This window comes from Tamandua tetradactyla, chromosome 8 (genome assembly GCF_023851605.1).
Source record: "Tamandua tetradactyla isolate mTamTet1 chromosome 8, mTamTet1.pri, whole genome shotgun sequence".
Taxonomy (NCBI): Eukaryota; Metazoa; Chordata; class Mammalia; order Pilosa; family Myrmecophagidae; genus Tamandua; species Tamandua tetradactyla.
Genome location: NC_135334.1, coordinates 8,715,265 through 8,736,805, shown reverse-complemented (window position 1 = coordinate 8,736,805; position 21,541 = coordinate 8,715,265). Strand labels below are relative to the sequence as shown.

Sequence of the window (21,541 nt, the reverse complement as noted above, 5' to 3'; positions counted from 1 at the left end):
ACATGATAACTGTATTAGATAGACCTACATCGATTGTTAGCTGGATTCTGAAATCAACCCAGTACAGGGAACCAAGAGTTCTCTTAATTCTCAAACACCAAAGCCTCATTTGTTCTCATTCTGCCTTATGTCTGTTTTATTTTGTTTTCCCAATACAATGTCCTCACAACCTTACTAGGTCTCCAATCTCTTTGCTTTTGTTCTGTTCCATTCCCAGTAGTTATAGCAAAGTTATTTTTTTATATATAATTCTAGAACCTGATTGATTTTGTTTCCTTAATTCTGTAACTTCCCATTCTAGTTTAAGAGATACTTCTTTTAGGTTACCTGGAACAGTAGATGGGAAGACACACATTAATCTGTGTAACATTTGTGTTCTGAGAAGTTATACCTTGAGAAATTTTAATCTATTGAAAAGTTTAACTGGGCCTTGATTTCTCAATGCTAAATCCAAATCTTAATGTTTGGGATATAGAAGAAGTGTGCTTTTAAATCTTGCAAGAATCTGAATTCTTGGACTTTGTTTATTCCCTTTCTTTTATACTTATAAACTAGTCAACTAACTCATAATCTCAATCTTGTCCTCACAATATCTTACCAGATGGAGCTACTTGTAGTTAGCATGAACTATTAAAAGTCTGTTTTCTGACCGCTTCTCCTGGAGTTATAGACTCAGTAGGCTTGATCTGCCTTTCCAGTTATAGAGGGAATCCATTTTACAAAACATTCAGTCTCTGAATAATTTGATCTCCTATTTTTCACACTCAGATATTAATTTTCCTACCAAGTGCTGCCTGATTCATAACTCAATTCCACATAATATAAAGTTGTTGTTGTGGCATCCCATCTCTCCAAATATCAATTTATTTATTAACCAAGATAGAATAGATTGTATTGCTGTAATCATAAACCCCCAAATCTCAGGGGCTTAACACAGAAGTTCATTTTTTTTCAGTCCAGTGCAGGTTTATCAACTGCCCTCTAAGCAGTGACTCAAATTCCAAGCTGCTTCAATCTCACAGTTCTACTACCTAATATTTCAGGTCACCTTAGCATCATCCAGCCAGCAGAGAGAAGAAAGACAATTGGGTATCAAACCATAACCCTCCCTGAGTCTGGAAGTGGTACATCTCTCACAGTCATATTCCTCTGATCAGGATTATTCAGATGGCCAACCCAACCATAAAAAAAGAGTGGGAGATAGAAGAACACATGGACATTATTGGATACTGACAGTATCTACCACAGAGTCATCCAAGATACATGGGCAATTCTCTTAGAAAGTGGATAGAGGAAAATAGATATTAAATGAGGATCTGATAATATTGACCACAACCTATGGTCACAATAGGTCACAACCTATTTCAGTAGGTTGTTGTGAAGAATAATGAAGAGAATGTGGGCGAAGTACTTAGCCCACTTCCCGACAGGTACATGCACGCTGTGTTCTACGTATTGTGTTATATTTGTCATCACCACTTCCTTATATGTGAAATTGCATTGGAATGCAGACTCTTGAATATTTCTTCCAGTTCTAGCATTGTGTAGTTATAATTTTCTTATTTTACCTTATGAAGGTGATTTAGAGGAAAGTATTTACATAAAAAAGATTTTCATCCCTTGTAAAAATGTCTTGTTTTACAGATTTTATTGCTACCTTCTCTGACAGCCACTACTCCGCTTTCTTTACTTCTAAGTTTGTTTTTCACATAAAGCCATGACTTAGATTGATAAATTTTGGCCCCATATGTCCCTCCTCTTCTCCAAGCCCAAGAAGGTTTATTTAGTTGGGCTTCCATCTCATGAAGGGTGAAAGGTTTTTGTTTGAGCCAACACAAGAAAGTAAAACTGCTGTCTAAGGGCCAAGGTGACACAACAAAGACAGGGAGAAATGAGGTTCGCACATGGAGAAAGTGGTATCTTCCTTGATATGTGATTGTCAAGATACTTCATTGGTGGCTATCTAAGTGTGCTTTAGAAAGCATGAGGAACAAATCAGTCTGCCTTCGGAAAGAGATTCCCCTTAATGTCTAAGGCCAGACAATCGGCATATTCAGAAAAAAAGTACATCGATCTCCCAATCCTCAGGAACATGCCATTAAATGAAAAGTTTATATAGATCCAGCATGTGAATAGAAACTTAAATAAAGAATGATTTAAATATATAAACAGTGACATCTATGTTGATAAATGCATATAGATACCAGGAATGCAAGAAGATGGAAGGTAAAAAAGGGAATTTTGACTAGTATACAGTGGTTAGTTCTAGATTGTGACTAAAATTGAGATTGTGAAAACTTCTGAGTAGTTGAGAACAATAGCACCTGTTCACATCCTTATATATCCTTCAAATATAATAGAATACAATAACATATAAGAAGAAAATATAATAGAATAATAAGAAAAACACATAAAAAAAACATGCAATGTCCATACCTCAAATTAACTGTAAGTAGAAAACACCCTACCAAATTCCTGTGAGCATTTACTGGTGTTACTACATCAAAACTTTGATGAAATTAAGGGTAGCCTGGTAAAAGATGAAGTTAGTAGAAGGCTTAAAATACCTCTAAAAATTCTGCCAGTTCTTCTTAAGTGTGAAACTTAAGTGGCCAGAATGCAAACATATATGTGATTTTAGGTAGCAGAAGTTAAAGACAGTCTCTGGAGAAGAAAAACAGGGAGAAAGGAAGTGAAAAATCTCTTTTGACAATTTGTTGTCAGAGAAAAACTTAGGCTCCACAAACCTTTGTGTACCACACACACACAAATTACTACAGGACCTGCTATTTTCTATACTGTTAAAAGAGAATAGCCTCTAAACCAACCCAAATCCATAAAATGAACAGTTTAAACTATATATGTCTATAGACAATTATGTCAAAGAGAAAAATAAAATTATAAGAATCAACACACCTCAATTCTTGAAACAGATCCTCACCCCCTGCTACATGAAGCAGTAAAAAGTAAAACACAATACTAAACACGAATTAAATGCACTCAAGTAAGCATTTAGAGACATGAACGAATACATTGAATCAGAAGTTCAAAACTTAAAGACAGAAATGGGAAAAAAAGTCTAGGAAGTAATGAAAACAACTGTTTATTGAATTCAGGGTGAAAATGGAAGAAAAAGACAAAATTACTTCAAACATGAAGAATAAATTGCAACGTAGAAATTTCATAATAGGCGTTGAAGAAAGGTAGAGAAATAACCAACAATAGAAAGAAACAAGTAAAAAGGGTCGGAGAGAACCTGGTAGAAATGGAAGGCAGACAAAGAAGAAAAACTTTAGTATAGCTGGAACCCCTGAAGAAGATAAACAAAACAATGGAAAAAGCTACTATTTCAAATTATAATGAGAAAATATTACCACAATAAAAATCAAAATCTACATATTGAAAGTCATCTGAGTATGTAGAAAAATTCATCTGGAAAAATCTATGAAGACATTTCCTGGTAAAACAAGTAGACTTTAAAGATCAAGAAAAACTCTCAAAATCTCCAGGCAAAAATATCAAATAACTTAAAAATATCAAATAAAAAGGCAAAATAATTAATCACACTGTAATTAAACTTTAAAAAAAAAGGAGAGAAACCACCACAGAAATATTGTGTCAGCTGCAAATCAACATTGGAGGCTAAAATAAATTAAATTAGTGGGGAAATTATGATATGAAACAAGATATTTATATAGCTTCAATGTACTTATTTGGAGATGTTTACTAGTTAAAAAGGTAAAATGAAAATTACAGTAAAACAAAAACCAGCATATATCACCATTAACCAAGTGATTACATCTAGCATCACCAGGACGGGGATAAAGCGATATCATGTGCATTCCAACAGCAGGGCACAACCTCACTTGTACTGTATCACTGCCAGAAACGCATGTCATCATGAGGACATATCAAACAACCAAAACTGAGGGCCCGCCTACAAAATTAGTGACTGATACTCTTCAAAAGTGTCAAAATCCCAAAACAAAAATCTACAAATCCACAATGTGTGGTCCTGGACCTGGGCTAGAAAAAAGACGTCCTATTAGTGGGACAATTGGTGAAATGTGAATAAGATCTTTGCATTAGATTATATCAATGTTAATCTCCTCATTTTGATGGCTCTAGCATGATTTTGTAAGGAAATGTTCCGTATTTAGGAAATAAACCCTGAAGTATTTAGAGATAAAGGCAACCACATGAGCAAATTAATCTGGAACATTTCAGAAATGCATATTTTTGTGTGTGAGTGTGTATGTGTATGTCATTCAGAAGGAGAGACACCTAAAGGGAGGTTCACCCCACTCCAGTACAGGCATCAGGTTGCCAGCAAAAGCACAACTTCCACAGGCTCGGGAGAAAGATGTTTTACTCACAGAGATGAGACAGAGCAAGGTCAGCTTTGCTAGCAGGTGTCAGCTCCCCACCCCACTGGCTCTCAATGCGGCTGATGCAAGGAGATGTCCTCTGCCCAGCACCTTCCCCTGTGCTCAGGGCTGCTGCAGTGGGGGAGCCCCAGCACAGGTAAACCACTGAGGTGAGCTGGATGTTGTAAAATATGCCCACCAGAGTCAAAATGTCTCCAGTGACCATTTACTTCTGCTTGAGGCTATAGGGGAAGTATGCCCCAGCAGTCCCTTTATCTACTAGAGGACTGAGTTTTATCCAACCGGACTGACACACCTGGTCCAAAGCACAGGATGTATTTGTGGGTCCCAGGGAGAGGCAGCAGGCTGTGCTAGCATTGTCCCCTACCGGAGCCTACACATTATATACAGGTTTATTCATATATGTGTGTGTATGTGTGTGCGTGAGAGAGAGAGCCAGAGACAGAAAATGAATAAAGCAATAAAGCAGTTGTGGTATAATGTTAAAATCTAAGGTATCTGGGTGAAAGGTATACAAGAATTCTTTGAATTTTTGTTGTAACATATTTATAAAAATGAAATTATTTCCAAATAAAAACAAAAACAAGAAAACCAAGACATGGGAACAACCTTTGTATATGCGTATACAGAGAATAGTGATAGTGCTGTAACACACTGCCTGGACCACTGAAAATCCAAGATCTGAAGGAATTTTGTTGTTATTACAAGGTCATAGATAAAGCCAGAGAGTTCTCAGATTATGTGGTTTAACTGGCTAGTCCCATCCAAATTCCAGAAACACACATGTATACAGTCTCTCACACTGACAAACAAACACATACAAACATTCACACACACATATATGCAAGTGCCCATATGGTTTTTCAAAATTAATTGAAATGTCAATATATATTTCTAGGTGACACGGCAATTTGAACCTGGAGTCAGTCCATCTGTTCCTGTGAAAAGCATCATTAACAAAAATAGGACAAATCACCGATGATTGTTCATGTGTTTGAAGAATTTAGCCTTTGTGATTTGCAAAGAGAAAGACAGGCAGAAGAACTAGTGATGGTGTTATTAAATTTAGTGTCCTAAAAAATAATTCTGATGATTTAAAAATTTCCTAAATGATTCTCCCCATTTTTGACAATGCAAGGAGACATTCTGGTGAATTGGCATATTGACCTGCATTTTGCATTGTTACCAATTTTATCATAAATCACACTGAGGGAAGCAAAAAAGTAAAAGATGGAATTTAGAGTGGAAATGCCTGTTTTCTTGGATCTTGGTTTGGTACTCCCATTAACTAACTTTGTGTCTTTTATCAGATTCCTTCATCTCTCTAAGCCTCAATTCCCTCTTCTGTAAAATGCATATAATTAATAAAATTGGGAATGAGTCAAATGATACTAAGAATGTCAAAGAACTTTATATAGCTTTAAGTGCTCTATGTGGGTTTACATTTAGGGGTTCTTAAAAAATATTACAATTGCCATCATTATTGGATGTGATCTGATGGATTTCACTAAGATGGTCAATCTTTTTATCTCTATTTCATATAAGCCTCATTTTCAATGAATTTGACCAGGTGTAGGGACATAAATTTGATTTAACTTTGCGTGGGTGTGTGCTTTGTTTGACTTGTTTTCCCCTGGGGGAAAAAAAAGCTAGATTTTGTTCTAATTATCACCAGGCCTAGCCAATCCATCAGAAAGCAGCCACCCTATATTTATATTTACATCCCAGGTAGGTTCTTTTCACCACTTGTATTTGTTTTCAATTGCTGCTTGAACAAATTACCACAAATTTATTGGCTTAAACAATACAAATTTATTATCTTACAGCTCTGGAGGACTGAATTCTAATGAGCTTCAAGTCAGGTTGGCAACAGGACTGCATTCCTTCTGGAGACTCTAGAGAACTCATTCTTTGCCTTTTCCTGTTCTTGTTCCTTAATTTGTACCTCTTCCTCCAGAAATTAGGGATTGAGCACTTCTCACACGGAATCAAGGAGTCTCCTGCCTCCCTCTTTTACTTATAAGGACTCTTGTGATTCACTGGACCCACCCAGATAATCCAGGAAAAATCTCCCTATCTCAAGAGCGTTAATTTCATCATATTTGCCAAGTCTTTTTTTATCTTGTGATATTCTGGAATTAAGATATGGACATGATGAAAACATGGCTTTTCCAGGGTATCTAATAGTTTCAAACCAACCCAGGTGGGTTTTGCTAAATGAGTGACACTTTTTAATTATTTAGACATTTGTTCCTTCAACAAACTTTTGCTTATCCTCTACTATATTCTACTGTGGTAGGTACTGGGAACAAAAATTGAGTAAGACAGACTTTTCCTCTACAACAATATCATTAAAACTTTTTGCCCTCAATCCATAGAAATAAATGCACTTTACAAGTACTATATACAAAGTATTATTTTGCCTAACTATACTACCCAAGTGTGCATTTTACAGACCCCATATAGAATACATTTAAAATGCTGTCTGGATTTTGCACGTTTCTGTGAGATGAGTATTGGATAAATGTTGACACTCCCATCAGAGTCAAAAAGACAGAAGTTCAGAGAGGTTACATGAAATGCACAAAATCATTTGATGGGTCAAGGAGAAGAAATACTAGACCTTCAGTTCTTGATGGTCTTTATCTAACAACACAAACAAAAAGCTTTGTTTCTGCCTAAATTTTCTGCACAGACCTTTTTTTGGATTCAGGTTCCCAAAGGACCTGGACATTTTATTTTCTGGAGCCTCCTGTGATTCCCAATCCAAACATGGAATCGGTCTACTTCTGTGGGGTCAGCTTGCCCAGGGTGGACATAAATAATACGATATCTGCTGCTTTTAGTTGTTGTTTTTCTCTGTATTTAATGATGCCATAGAACTCTTCAAACAATATTTGAGTTCTTCATGTTTCTTTTTTTCATGTTCACACCTTGAGGAGCCTTTGCAAAGAGCGTAATTTTAAATTTTTAAAAAAGTGAATTAAATGGAAAAGTATTTCTGGAAAGCAACTCCAGAGGTCATATACTTTCACCTCCCACCTGCAGGCAGAATTATCCTGGGTGAGTTGTTTATTATCTATTTTGTACACAACGTCCAACAAGAAAGAATCAAGTAAATATGACAAATAGGTAACTTTAGCAGAAAACAAACTACAGCAGAAAGTCTTATGTTAAAAACAAAGCATCTATTTTTATCTGTAAGGTCTGGGCACCCACAACAATCCAGAGCTGGGATTATTCTCCCATTCAATAGAGGAGGTCAGAAGTCAGGCAATCACTGAAGTTCACTGAAAGATCAGTGCTGTGCAATTTACTTTTATCAGCCTTTCATATGCATTTACTTTATATGCTAGTGAGACTGAATACTGACTGCTTAAAGACAAGAAATGTGCTTTACTTCCTTGGCATATTGTTCCTACTTTAGTAAGGTAGCATGGAACAACCATAACAAGCTTGCTACCACTCTGTTACTTTAATTTGATAAAATAAATGTTCTAAAATCTAGGGTTATCAATTTTACAGGTGGTGCGTTAGTTTGTAAGCTGTCAGAATGTGATATACCAAAACTGGAATGACTTTTAAAAAGAAGAATTTAAAAAGTTACAAGTTTACATTTCTAAGGAAGTGAAAGTGTCCAAATAAAGGCACCAACAAGAGGCTACCTTCACTGAAGAAAGGCTGATGGGTCAGGAGCACCTCTATCAGCTGGGTAGTCCCATGGCTGGCTTCTCCTGGTTCCTTGCCTGGACTCCATTGCTTTCAGCCTCTGATTCTGTGGGGGTTCCTCACTTTGTTTCTTGGGAGCTGGCTTTTGTCTCTTAGTTTCCCTTGTCTCTCTTCAGGTTCTGGCTTGCTTAACATCTCATGGTGATGTCTGCTGGGCTCCAAGCATCTCCAAACATACGTATCTCTGTTCTCCAAGTATTGGCATCTGCGTCAGCTCTGCTGTAAAGTTTCTGTTGGCTCTGTTGCTTCAGTCACTGTGACTCTCTCCACAATGTTTCCTCTTTTAAAGGATCCCAGTAAACTAATCAAGACTCAACCTGGAATGAGTGGAGTCACATCTCCATCTAATCAAAAGGTCACACCTACAATTGGGCACGTCACAACTCCATGGAGATGGTCTAATCAAAAGGGTCAAATCTACAGTATTGAATCAGGATGAAAACATGGCTTTTCCAGGGTATCTAATAGTTTCAAACCAACCCAGGTGGGTTTTGCTAAATGAGTGACACTTTTTAATTATTTAGACATTTGTTCCTTCAACAAACTTTTGCTTATCCTCTACTATATTCTACTGTGGTAGGTACTGGGAACAAAAATTGAGTAAGACAGACTTTTCCTCTACAACAATATCATTAAAACTTTTTGCCCTCAATCCATAGAAATAAATGCACTTTACAAGTACTATATACAAACACTCAAAAAATGGAAACAAAAATCACTGAAAGAATAAATACTCTAACTCTGTTAAGAGCTCTGTTATTTTTCATTTCTCTTTCTTGTTCTCTTTTTCATTCACTTTTGCTTCTCTATTCTTTTCTACTGCCTTAAAAATAAGGCTAATCAAGAGCCACTGAATAAGGCAGGCCATGGTGGCTCAGCAGGCAGAGTTCTCGCCTACCTTGCCAGAGACCAGGGTTCGTTTCCCCATGCCTGACCATGCAAAAACACAACAAAACAAAAAGAGCCACTGAACAGGTTTTACTACCCAATAATGGGTAATGAACTGCAGCTTGAAAAATATTGCTCTAGAATCATGCCACCCCAAATATACTACAAGGGCAACAACAAGTCTTACCATCTTCTAAAAGTTCATTTGAATTGTAGAATTTCAGCTGCCTCCTACCTCCAGATATACTGAATTGGAATCTGCCTTCAACAAGATTCCCCAGATGATTCAGGCACATTCAAATTTGAGAAACAGTACTCTAGAACTCATGCTAATGAAGGGACTAGCACCTATGTGTTCCCTAAAAACTTTTGAAAAAAGATGTAGACCCTCACACATTTTGAAATTGACAGGATATTTTATATAATCAATCATAAATAGATGCAAATGATACACATTTTATATTATAAAAATTTTTACTTTAAATTAAGTCTTTTATATCTACCTGATGAAATTTAAATGCAGTAGGAATTTGATATGACAATCATCTACTTAAAAAATTATATAGGGCAGGCCATGGTGGCTCAGTGGCCAAGTTCTCGCCTGTCATGCCAGAAACCTGGGTTCGGTTCCCGGTGCCTGCTTGTGTAAAAAAAATATATATATACATATATATATATATACATATACATATATATATATATACACACATATATATATAAACAAACATTTTCCTTAATAGCCAGAAATTTAAATAATTTCTTTTCAGACCAGAGGTCACCTTCCCCAAATAATTTTCCCCACGTTAATGGTTCTGTGTTTGAATATCTTTTATTCTTCATTATATCAAGATTTTCTGCTATAAAACTATTAACAAATACATGTGTATATATTTTATATTTATATATTTAACTTCCTGTAATCATATGATTCTAAACGGTAAAACTTTCTTCTGGATCAAATTATTTTGCAATTGATCAGACAACATTAATCTATTATAAAACTTAATAAATGTTAAATATACAAAACTCATTTTTTGGTAAATGTACAATGCAACCCAGAGACATGAGTCATCGGCCCTGTTTAGGTGAGGCAGAAAGGCTACCAGAGGAAGTAAGATCTGATTTCTGAAAGATAACATGGAAACCAATGTGTGTAAAGCTCAGGCACTAAATATGAAGGGAATGACAAAAGGTAAGACTGAGACCAGGTTGCAAATGGACTTCTAGGCTGAATTCCTGTTGGGCATTATTTGCAGAATATGACTCATATCTTGAACTTGAAAACCAGGAGAATATGATCAGGCCCTCCCCAATGAACTATATCAGAAATTCCCAATCTGGGAGCAAAAGTGTCTCTAAGACATCTGAAAATCGGTATCTATGCCTTAAGTGTTTCTATGTAAATGCATTGCTATTTCTTTAAAATATGTGAATTTGAAATTGTAGTTCACAATAATTTGAAATAATTTGGGGTGGGGTGGGTTGTCACATACTTTCCCCATCAAGAGACACTTATTAAGAGGGTATAGTAGAAATATTTTATTGGTGTTGAAAATGAGAAAATCACTTTCACAGGCAAGATGGGCCTAATTCTTCATTATATAGAAAAATGGAATAAGCTGGTGATAAGTCTGAAAAAGGACACTCACCAACTTTAAAACTTAGGAAGAACACAAATGAAAGATGACTGTGTTCTGTTCTGCAGAGGATCTTACTTTAGGCAAAACCAGTGTTTAAAAATCTAGGTTTCCAAAAAGACTAAATTTAGAAACTAATTATTCACTTTTGAAAGGATTCTCAGTAGGATATAAGTCAATAGAAAACTCTCTAGCATCTTTAAAGTAGAATTGAATTTACATGCAACTTTTTGGAAAGTCTCTTATTGTACCAAACGAGGCCAACTTGTAAGTCATTTTACCCCACTTTTTAATTACCAAGCCATGGAGAGTATGGGACATGGCATTATTTGGAAGTCTGAAGCTGGATCTATGGTTCTGTGTACCTGCAATTTCCACAGGTCACCCTTAGAGAAAAGCAAGACATAAGTTTTTTTATGCATGGATATTAATGGACGATCAGTGGCAATGGTCATGGCTAATTGGGTATGAATCAATACTTGATCCATACAACAGACATTTGTTGAGGGACCTGGGAGGAAAGCTCTGTCCAATTGTGGCTCAATCCTGGAACATGAATTGACAGCCAATCAGATCACAACTACTGATAATCTGAATGTGAATACACAAAATGGTAGACAGAATCATTCACAAGAAGCAAAAGTTATGAAAATAATAGCTGAGTCATCAAAATGGTAAACACTTTAATCGGGTCACTTTCAATTATAAGTGAAAGAAACTATACTGATACAAATAGAGTTAAGTAAGAAAGGAAATTTATTGCACATGCAACTAAAATCTGTAAGGGTAGAATGGAGCAGTTTAATTCAGATATTCAAAAAAAAAGAAAGAAAGAAAAACACTGTCATTGGAAATCTACCTCTTTCTATCTCTTGGCTTTGTTTTCTCATGGATTGACTTCATTTTCAGGCAGATTCCTACAGATGATGACAAAAATATTGACCAGCACATCATACCATTAGTTTTTTTTTTTTTTTTTTTTTTTTTTTTTTTATACCATTAGTTTTAACCAGGTTGACAAAGTATGAGAAATCTTCTGGTGTCACTGGAGATTAAGCTTCTTTCTCAAAGTAAAATTTTACCATTGATGGTGATCCCAACACACAAGAGTGTTGTATACATTTCAAAAGGTGGAAAACTGTAATAGTTTCTTTGGATAAATTTTCCTTCGCAACATTCATAACCAATCACTGTCAAGCTTACTATGAGAACGTAAGTTGCATTCAGAAGTTCTTCATCATTTAAAAGCCCTTTCACTCTGCCTTCTTGCTATTGACCTTTACTTCCAGAGTCCTATAACTACTCTCAGCCCACCACTAGCTTTGTGACCTGTCAAGTTAATGAAACAGTTCTAAACCTCAGATTTTTCATCAGCATGAATATAAGAGGAGTGTCAGTCTCAAAGAGCTATTACGAAAATAAAATTATTAAGTAAAATAATATTTGTACCTCTCTTAGATTACAATATGACACAGAGTAGGATCTTTACTTGTGTTTATTCTTTTAAGGAGTGAATCCAAAAGTGCTATGAAGGCTGTTTGTGGGAAAAAGTCTCTTTGCAATATCCTTACTCAGATCATAACACTCAGCACAGTTGAAACTAACTTGTAGATGCGGGTAAGGAGGTGCTTTTCAGTGTACACTAATAAGCGTTGTGACCTCAGGTAAGTCTCCTCATCACCTTGGGTTTTAAGTTTACTAATTGAGACAAAGTAAAAGTGTGGGTGAAATTATTTAGCTACCTCTTGGTGTGTGTGTGTGTGTGTGTGTATACGTGTGTCTGCATTCTAGTGATTTCTTAAATTGAGAATTTCAAATCCCGAAAACCAGTTAACATGTTCATTTGCAGGGCAGTAAATCCCATCTCAACTAATGCATATAACAAGGAATTTATTATCTCTTATAACAAGAAAGCTGAACAGAGGGTGTGCTGGTCTGAATCTGTGGTGGACCCCAGAAAAACCATGACCTTTGATCCTCATTCAATATTGCTGGGTGGGAGCATTTTGATTCCATGAAGATGTGACCCACCCAATTGTGGGTGCTAACTTTTGATTAGATGATTTCCATGGAGGTGTGTCTCCACCCACTGAAGGTGGAGTTGCTTGCTGGAATCCTTTAAAAGAGGAAACATTTTGGAGAGAGTCCCTTTTTGGTAGAGGCACGAGAAAGCCAGCAGATGCTGCCATGTTCGCCATGTGCCCTTCCAGCTGAGAGAGAAACGTTGAACGTCGTCAGCCTTCTTGAACCAAGGTATCTTTCCCGGGATGCCTTGAATTGGACATTTCTATAGACTTGTTTTAGTTGGGGCATTTTCTCGGCCTTAGAACTGTAAACTAGCAACTTATTAAATTCCCCTTGTTAAGAGCCATTCCGTTTCTGGTATATTGCATTCTGGCAGCTAGCAAACTAGAACAGAGGGCAATACCAGAATTGGTTTATTAAGTGGCTCTCTGATATTTCCAAGGTCTCAGATCCTTCTGTCTTCAACCCATCATCATCCTCAGCATGTCATTCACAATAAGGCAGCAGCAAATCCAGGCAACACATGTTACACATTGCTGTCCAGAGAAAAAGACGGATTCTTGCTTCTTGAACATATTTTAAGACAAGGAAACTATTTTTCAGAAGAGTCAGAGCTAGGGTAAATAAGCAATTCATCTTCCAAACTGAGCCACTCTTTAGAACGTAAGACAGAAGTATTAATACCTAGCACAGAACAAGGAGCACACATCAGAACTGTCCTGTGCAAACCAGGTTACAGTCCTCTCACATTCACCGGACAGTGTGGTGTCTCCTGCCCATTTCCTAACTAGCCCGGCCTAAAGGGGTTGTACCACCTGCATAGGAGGGAGGCTACACTGTTTTTCTCTGGACACTTGGAGGGAGGATATCTGCAAGATAATTGGAATGGTTGCTGGAAAGGCATGGAAAAGCATCTACTACTGCTGGTAATGACTGACTGTCCATGCATCCCTCTCCAGACTCATCTCTTGCTGTTCACAAATACACTCTGAACTGCCTGTAGTTCTGGAACACATTGTGTGGTTTCTTGCCTTAATTTTTGCTTTCCCTTTGCCTGGAATTATTGTCCTCTTTCCCAACTGCCCTCTGGCCATAAATTTGTCCAATACTTCATCATGCTTCTCCATCATTAAGGTAAAAGTATTGGGACTTCTCTTCTCTTACTCCCCACCCACACACAGTTTCAAGTTCCACAGGATGTAAGTGCCTACCTCTGCATTTTCCACTTTGAAGTGTAATTACCTGCTTGAGTGTTCATTTATCACTTGAAACTTTTAACTTGGGTAGAGGTTTTATTCATCTTTGTGTTCTCAATGCCTAGTACAGGGGCAGGTACCAGGCATATACTTGAAATGTAAACTTGTAACATGGACTCGATTAAGAAATGAGTGAATAAATAAAATGAGAGAGGGCAGATGAAGAAATGGAGAAAAAATAGAAACTTGATAGCAAGAGTGCTAACTCATAGGGTCTATTTTAACCAACCCAAATAAAGAACTCCTCAGCAAAGTGTCAGTGTGTGCAAATGGAGTTTAGAAAGAAAAAAAAGATCAGGGCTGGCTTTTTACAGAATCTGAGCTTGGAAGGAACATCCCTATTATTGGGAGTGTAATTAACAACTTTCCTCTCATAGACATTAATTTATTTTGTCATTAAATTAATTAGAATTAAACAGGCTTTTAAAATCATTACTTGTTCCTCAAAGGAGAGAGGTGTTTTCAAATGCAAAATCAAGTGAAATTTCTGTACCTTCATGCTCTTACAGAGATGGAAAAGAAGGAGGCTGCTTTTGGTGATAGTTACTTCAGGATTCCCCTAGACAGGGTTGGGTACAATAGATAGGAAATACTTGTTAGTTGTTCTTCTCTAATTATGATGAAACAAGAAGAAACTGTCTGGGTAATGCATTTTAAATTCCCACAGGGCTGAATCCATTGTATTATCTAACTATTCTCTTTGGTAAAATGGTATAACAAATTCTATCTCATAGGGTTATTGTCAAATTTTAGTGTGATAACACATGTGCATAGCATGTATTAGACTTACAACAATTGTTACTTCACTTTCTATTATTCTCTTAAATTGAAATTCAATTTCTATTTCAGATTGGGATTGAGTCTGTGGATCCCCACGAAATTTCCAAGAACCTTATTTCTACAAACAAAACAATAAAATAAATAACTCACAACTAGATGATTACATTATCCCGTACTTATCCAGGTAAATTTATATTCTTGATCTCCTTTCTTCAACTTAAAATTGTGTGCCCTCTCATCTCATCCTATGCTCACAAACCCATCTATCAGTTCTATTCTTTTCCATCAAATTCTACCTGAATTCTCACCATCAGCCAAGAAACTCACCTTGATTAAACCAAGGAGTGATATCGTTATTTCTTCTTTTCCATGCAGGAGTCAGAGCAAAAAGAGAACACAACATAATCCAAGTTTATATCACAAATCTGCATTTCATTTGTATTGCATCTTCAGATCTGTTCTTTTTCCAAACAGACAGGAAACAGCTTTGCAGTTTGAAACCTGGAAATGTGGGATTCAGTTTAAATTACAGTGCAGAGGCTCTGTTTAGAATTTACGCACTTGGAGATGCTTTCGTATGATCTCTCAAGAGTCTGTACAGCTCTAGATCTCTGTGGGTCTGAGTCAATGGCATTCCCTTGCTGAGAGAAAAGCACACAAGTTCTTTTAATAAGGATGGAGTCAAGAGGCTAGACTCCTTATTGATGAATCCACAATTCAGTCCTGCTAGGACTTCAACTAATACCCTTATAGATGCTTATGACAGCTCAGTTTCAGAGTGGCAAATATTGGCCCTGACCCAAGCTTTTTAAAAGACAATGAGGCAGTGGTAGAATTCTGCCTGCCATGCAGGAGACCAGGGTTCAATTCCCAGCCCATGCACTTCCCCTCCCAAATTTCAACAAATGGTGCTGCAATAACAGGATAGTCACATGGAAAAAGAATGAAATGTGACTACCACCACACAGCATACCAAAAAAAAAAAAAAAAAAAAACAACTGAGGAAATAGACTACCAGAAATAAAACTCAGATTTAGACAAAGGGAGGAAAGATAGCTTAAGTCTCCTGCTGAATCTAAGGGTCACCTGGATACTCCAACCTCTACAGGTTAAGAATTTAGCTGATTATCAACACAGATCAAGCAGCATGAAAATCAACCTTCACATTTTAATCATGAAGAAAAAAATAGAGTAAATGTGGAATAGGTACAAGGATTTTCTAACCTGACTGATGTATAACCGAATAAAATCAACCTGTAATTGAACAAGTCTTTGTGATGTTGACAGAGGTGGTGAGTGCTTTTAATTCTTGATCTAACAGAATAAAAACTAAAAGCTGCATTAGTTGTTTGGTGGGTTTTTTTTTTTTCTAATTAAGACCATAGCATTAGCAGATTTTAGAAGAATGAGCAGAATGCACAGATGAATTGTTATTTAATTAAGCTTTCCAAGAAACTTTTGAAGTTAACAGATAAAATATGGATTTTACTTTAAAAATTTAGACCTACATATGTCTGAATAGCTTTGAATATAAAATATTGCATGTCCTTTTATACCCAAATCAAAATGAATTTGAGTCTCCATCCGCTTAATGAGCAGTAACCTCAGGCTTGTCCCTCTCTCTAAATGTATCTTAGAACCCCCAAAGATACCACATGGGGCATTGCACATGTGATTTTCATCACTCAACCATTACTGATTTCCAGGGGGCCAAGACAGATGTATCTTACTAGCAGCTGCAGGGGAGGGTGCTCAAGAGCCTGTCAGAGGTATATCTGCATTGAAAACGCCAATAGTCCCACAGATACGTGATCCTTGCAGAGCTGCTGACCTGAAACTTTGCTCTCCATCCCCTCTTCTAGCTCCATCTTAACTTCTTTCTGTTTCTCAAAGTGAAATATCCAGTCAATGGAAGTTCTCCAGAAAAAGGTCTTTGCCCCAGTCTTAGGCTTTTTGGTAACATCTACGGTGTTTTACCACAAAGTCAGGAAAGTGGGACTAGAACAGCTTCTAGTACTGAGTCCATTCTGTTCTCTGTCCCTTAGAATAACAAATTCTCCATCTATTTGGGCTAGTAAGAAGTCCAGGCTCTAGACAGATTCTCTTTTTTCTTAAGGTACATTTTATATACTGACACTCTTAGAACAATCACATCTCTTTTTTATTCAGACTTGTTTTCATTTATCAGATGTATTTTTATGGAGGGAGAGGGAAAGAATAGTGTTCCATATTGTTTTCCCCCTGGAGATTTCTAGAATTTTATTTAAGTCTGTGTATGCAAATATCTTGAACAGGCATGGTTCTGCTGAATTCCAATACTCAAAGGCAGGGAGAGATGTTGGGAAAGAAATGTTCAGAAACCCCTTCCACGACCAACTGCATGTAACCTCCAGGTCCTTGCACTTCTTAAATGATCACTTACAAGTCAGTGCCCTTTATTAGGTCTACTTGGTACAGATCACTGTGCTGAAAATGTATGTGCCCAAGAAAGCATGACAGTAGTTTAACAGTTCAGTTTTCAAACTGAAATTTGCTTTTAAGTGTTTTTTTTTTTGAGTATTTGATCAAACTTCTATTTATGTTATCAACTTTATTTTTTTTAATTATAACAAAAGTAGTATACTCAAATATGTTATACTCCAGTGTGTTATATAGTAGAAGATATTAGCACATTGGAAGATATCAATTCATTAACTTATCTTGCCAGATTAACTTGGTTTGTGGCAGACCTTGGAATTAAACTTCATCTTCTATCTCTGTTCAAATAATTAAACTTTTTATTAATGTGTTATTACCTTGCTCTCATTATTAGGAGAGATGGGTGTCTGTGCTGTCCTTTTTAATTAGTTTTCAAAATATTTATTAAGGTAAAATTGGATATGTAAGCACATATTACGCTTTCTTAAAAGCCATACAAAGCTTAACATCTAAGCCGGGCAAGCGGGCAGCATAGTGAGGTGAGAGATTTAGTTTGTCCTTCAGAGAAGTTAGTAAATAGTCAGGAATTGTATGGAATTGTTGCTGGGGGGACATCAGTGACCAGACACACACCATACACCGGTCTGGACAGGGTGGAATGGCTGAGATCCCACACAGAACTGTAAGTCTTAAAAGCCACAGAGTCTGATGCCCCTCCCCTATGGGCACACAAGGCTGGTACCCTGAGGGGAAAAGAAATAGACTTTACTGGCAGCAAGGGCTTAGCACAACCAAACTTGAATTGCAGAATTACTTAACAAACTCTGACTACTGAAAACAGGCCTCAAGCACAGATAAGCCTGGAACAAGCACTGAAAGAAACAGAAGTTTTTGCCCCAGCAGAGAAGGGACAGGGCTGATGGGGAAAAAACAAACAAGCTTTTTGAGTTGGTCAGCACAAAATCCTGGAAAAAGGCTGGATACCAAGAAAAGGGGGCACATAAAACCTGGGGATACATAGAGCCAGGTGCCAACTCAAGCACTTGATTAGCAGACCCAGGGAGCAGTGTCCAGCTCAGAAAAATGCATTTTGCTTTTATTTTTTTACCTCTTAACAGCTCATTAGATGGAACTGCAAGCACTCTCAGGCTATAGCACTGGCCCCGGCAAGGGCAGAACTAAGGCATGTCTGTGAGACAAATAACTAGTAAGGTGAAATGGTTTAATTCCCTAACGAGTGTATCTTCTACAAGAAAAGTAGACAGGGCCCAGCTCAAGTGGAGCCACTCCTTCAGGGAACTGAGGCCCCAGGGGCTGGAAAACAGAAGCAATCAAAGACCACATGCTTCTACACTCTCTGTCTGAACCACACTCCCAGCAGGGAGAGTCTGCTGAAGTTAAAAGCACCACATCACTTTACACTGGTGGGAAGCCATGGGCAGACAAGTGCCACATACTAGACAGGATAGGAAAAGCACAGGATCTAGAGGCTTCATAGGAAAGTCTGGCAACCTGCTGGGTTTCACCCTCAGAGAAAACTAATGCTGGATATTCTTCCTTCCTGAGCTGTGGGCCTGTCTGATCTGGGAAAATCTGACTGGGTAAATAATATCTGAGGAGATCCATCTCAAAAAAAAAAAAGGCTCCATATAGGCAAAGCAAGAAACAGAAAAACAAGAACTGAAAAATTCTGATCAGTTCAACAGAACCTATGTTAGAGGACTAGAATAAGTTGAACTTAATGTCAAAAACAGATAGGGAACAAAGATATCCAGCAAGAAAATCCTAGGTTAAACAGTGAAAACAACCTCCATAATAAACTAATTAAGGAAAACAAATGTCTAGATTCCAGCAGAAAGCAATGAGTCAAAAGTGAAAAATCAGAGATATGGCCCAGTCAAAGGAACAAAACAACAATTCAAATGAGATACAGGAGTTGAGACAATTAACTCAGGATGTGCAGACAGATATGCAAAATCTCATCAAAAATCAAATCAATGAGTTGAGGGAGGATATAAAGAAGACATTGGGCAAACATAATGAAGAACTAGAAAGCTTGAAAAACCAAATCACAGAATTTATTGAAATGAAAGGCACAACAGAAGAGATTAAAAAAGAAAACAATGGAAACCTACAACAACAGATTTGAAGAGGCAGAAGAGATGATCAGTGAACTAGAAGATGAATATCTGAAATCTGACACACAAAGGAAAATATAGGGAAAAGAATGGAAAAATATGAAGAGGGTCTCAGGGAGGGACAACATGAAGTGAATGAAATTTATGTGTTGTGGGTGTCCCAGAAGGAGAAAAGAAGGGAACAGGAGAAGAAAGACTAATGGAGGAAAGAATCATTGAAAATTTTGACCACTTATGAGAGACATAAAATTACAAATCCAAGAAGTACAGTGTACCCAAACAGAATAGAGTCAAATAGATATACTCCAAGACACTTAATAATCAGATTGTCAAGTATCAAAGACAGAATTTTTAAAGCAACAAGAGAAAAGCAATCCTATATGCAAGGGAAGCTCAGTAAGACTATGTGTGAATTTTTCAACAGAAATCATGGAGGCAAGAAGGCAGTGGTATGATATACTTAAGATTATGAAAGAGAAAAACTGCCAACCAGGAATTCTACACCCAGCAAAGTTATCCTCCAAAAGTGAGGGAGAGAGTAACATATATTCAGAAAAAAAGTCACTGAGAGAATTTTCAGAAAAACAGTCACTGAGAGAATTTCTTGTAGACCAAATCTACAAGAAATATTAAAGGGAGCATGAAAGGGAGATAGGAAAAGACAGGACAGTTCTGGAGAAGAGGGTATAAATAAAGACTATCAGCAAAGGTAAAAAGAGAAAAAAAATAGATATGATATATAAAATCCAAAAGACAAAATAGTAGAAGAAAATACTGCCTTTAGAGTAATAACATTAAATGTTAATGGTTTAAACTCCTCAACAAAAAGACATAAACTGATAGAATGGATTTAAAAATAGGACTCAACCGTATGCTGTCTACAGGAGACCCACCTTAGTGAAAGGTTGGGAAAAGATATTTCATGTAAACAACAACCAGAAAAGAGCAGGAGTATCTATACTAATATCTGACAAATTAGACTACAAATGTAAAACAATGAAAAGAGACAAAGTAGGACACTATGTTTTAATAAAAAGAACAATTCAACATGAAGACATAACAATCATAAATATTTATGTACCAAGCCAGAATGCTCCAAAATACATGAGGAAAACACTGACAACACTGAAGAGAGAAGTAGACACCTATCATAATAGTTGGAGACTTGAATTCCATGTTCTCATCAATGGATAGAATATCTAGACAGAGGATCAATAAGGAAACAGAGATTTTGAATAGTACAATAAATGAACTAGACTTAACAGACATTTACAGAATGTTATACTCACCTGCATTTTTCTGAAGTGTAGATGGATCACTCTCAAGAAGAGACCATATGCTGGGTCACAAAGCAATTATCAATAAATTTTAAAAGATTGAAATCATACAAAACACTTTTTTAGATCATAATGGAATGAAGTTAGAAATCAATAACAGGCAGCAGAGGGTCAGAAAATTCACAAATAGATGGAGGTTAAACAGCACAGTCTTAAATAACCAATAGGCCAATGAAGATTATAAGGAAAACCAATAAATATCTCAAGGCAAATGAAAATGAAACCACAATATATCAAAATTTATGGGATACAGCAAAAGCAAAGGCAGTGCTGGGAGGGAAATTAATTTCTTTAAATGCTCATGTCAACAAAGAAGAAAGAGCAAAAATTGAGGAATTAACTGTTCACTTGGAAGACTAGAAAAAGAATATCAAACTAACCCCTTAGAAACAAAAGAAAATAAATAATGCAGATTAGAGCAGAAATAAATGAAATTGAAAATATGAAAACAATTGAGAAAAAAAACAAAATCAGAAGTTGGTTCTTTGAGAAAATCAATAAAATCAATGGACCCTTAACAAAAAAGAGAGAGGATGCAAATAAACAAAATAAAAAAATGGAAGAAAAGATATAAATACTGCAGAAATAAAGGAAGTAATGAGAGGAAACCACGAACAACCATATTCTAATAAGCTAGACAATGTAGATGAAATGGCCAACTTCCTAGAAAGGCATAAATGACCGTCATTCACTTGAGAAAAAATAGATGACCTCAACAAACCAATCACAGGTAAAGAGATTGAATCAGTCATCAAGACACTCCCAAAAAAGTAAAGTCCAAGACCAGATGGCTTCACATGTTAATTCTACCAAGTATTCAAGAAAAAATTAGTACTAATCCTGCTCAAACTCAAAAAAAAATGAAGAGCATGGAAAGCTACCTAACTCATTCAAAGAAGCCAATATCACCCTAAAACCAAAGCCAAACAAAGATACTAAAAGAAA

General features: G+C 36.6%; 1 long non-coding RNA gene across 1 annotated transcript in view; it reads right to left on the bottom strand.

Moving 5' to 3' along the window:
- Positions 1–14,326: 14,326 nt before the first annotated feature.
- Positions 14,327–21,541, bottom strand: part of LOC143644037 (uncharacterized) — a 69,507-nt gene continuing 62,292 nt past the window's right edge. The window contains exons 5-6 of the long non-coding RNA XR_013156470.1: positions 15,031–15,065; positions 14,327–14,482 (exon numbers count right to left, since the gene is read on the bottom strand). This is a non-coding gene — a long non-coding RNA (uncharacterized LOC143644037). The remainder of the gene's footprint in view (positions 14,483–15,030; positions 15,066–21,541) is intronic.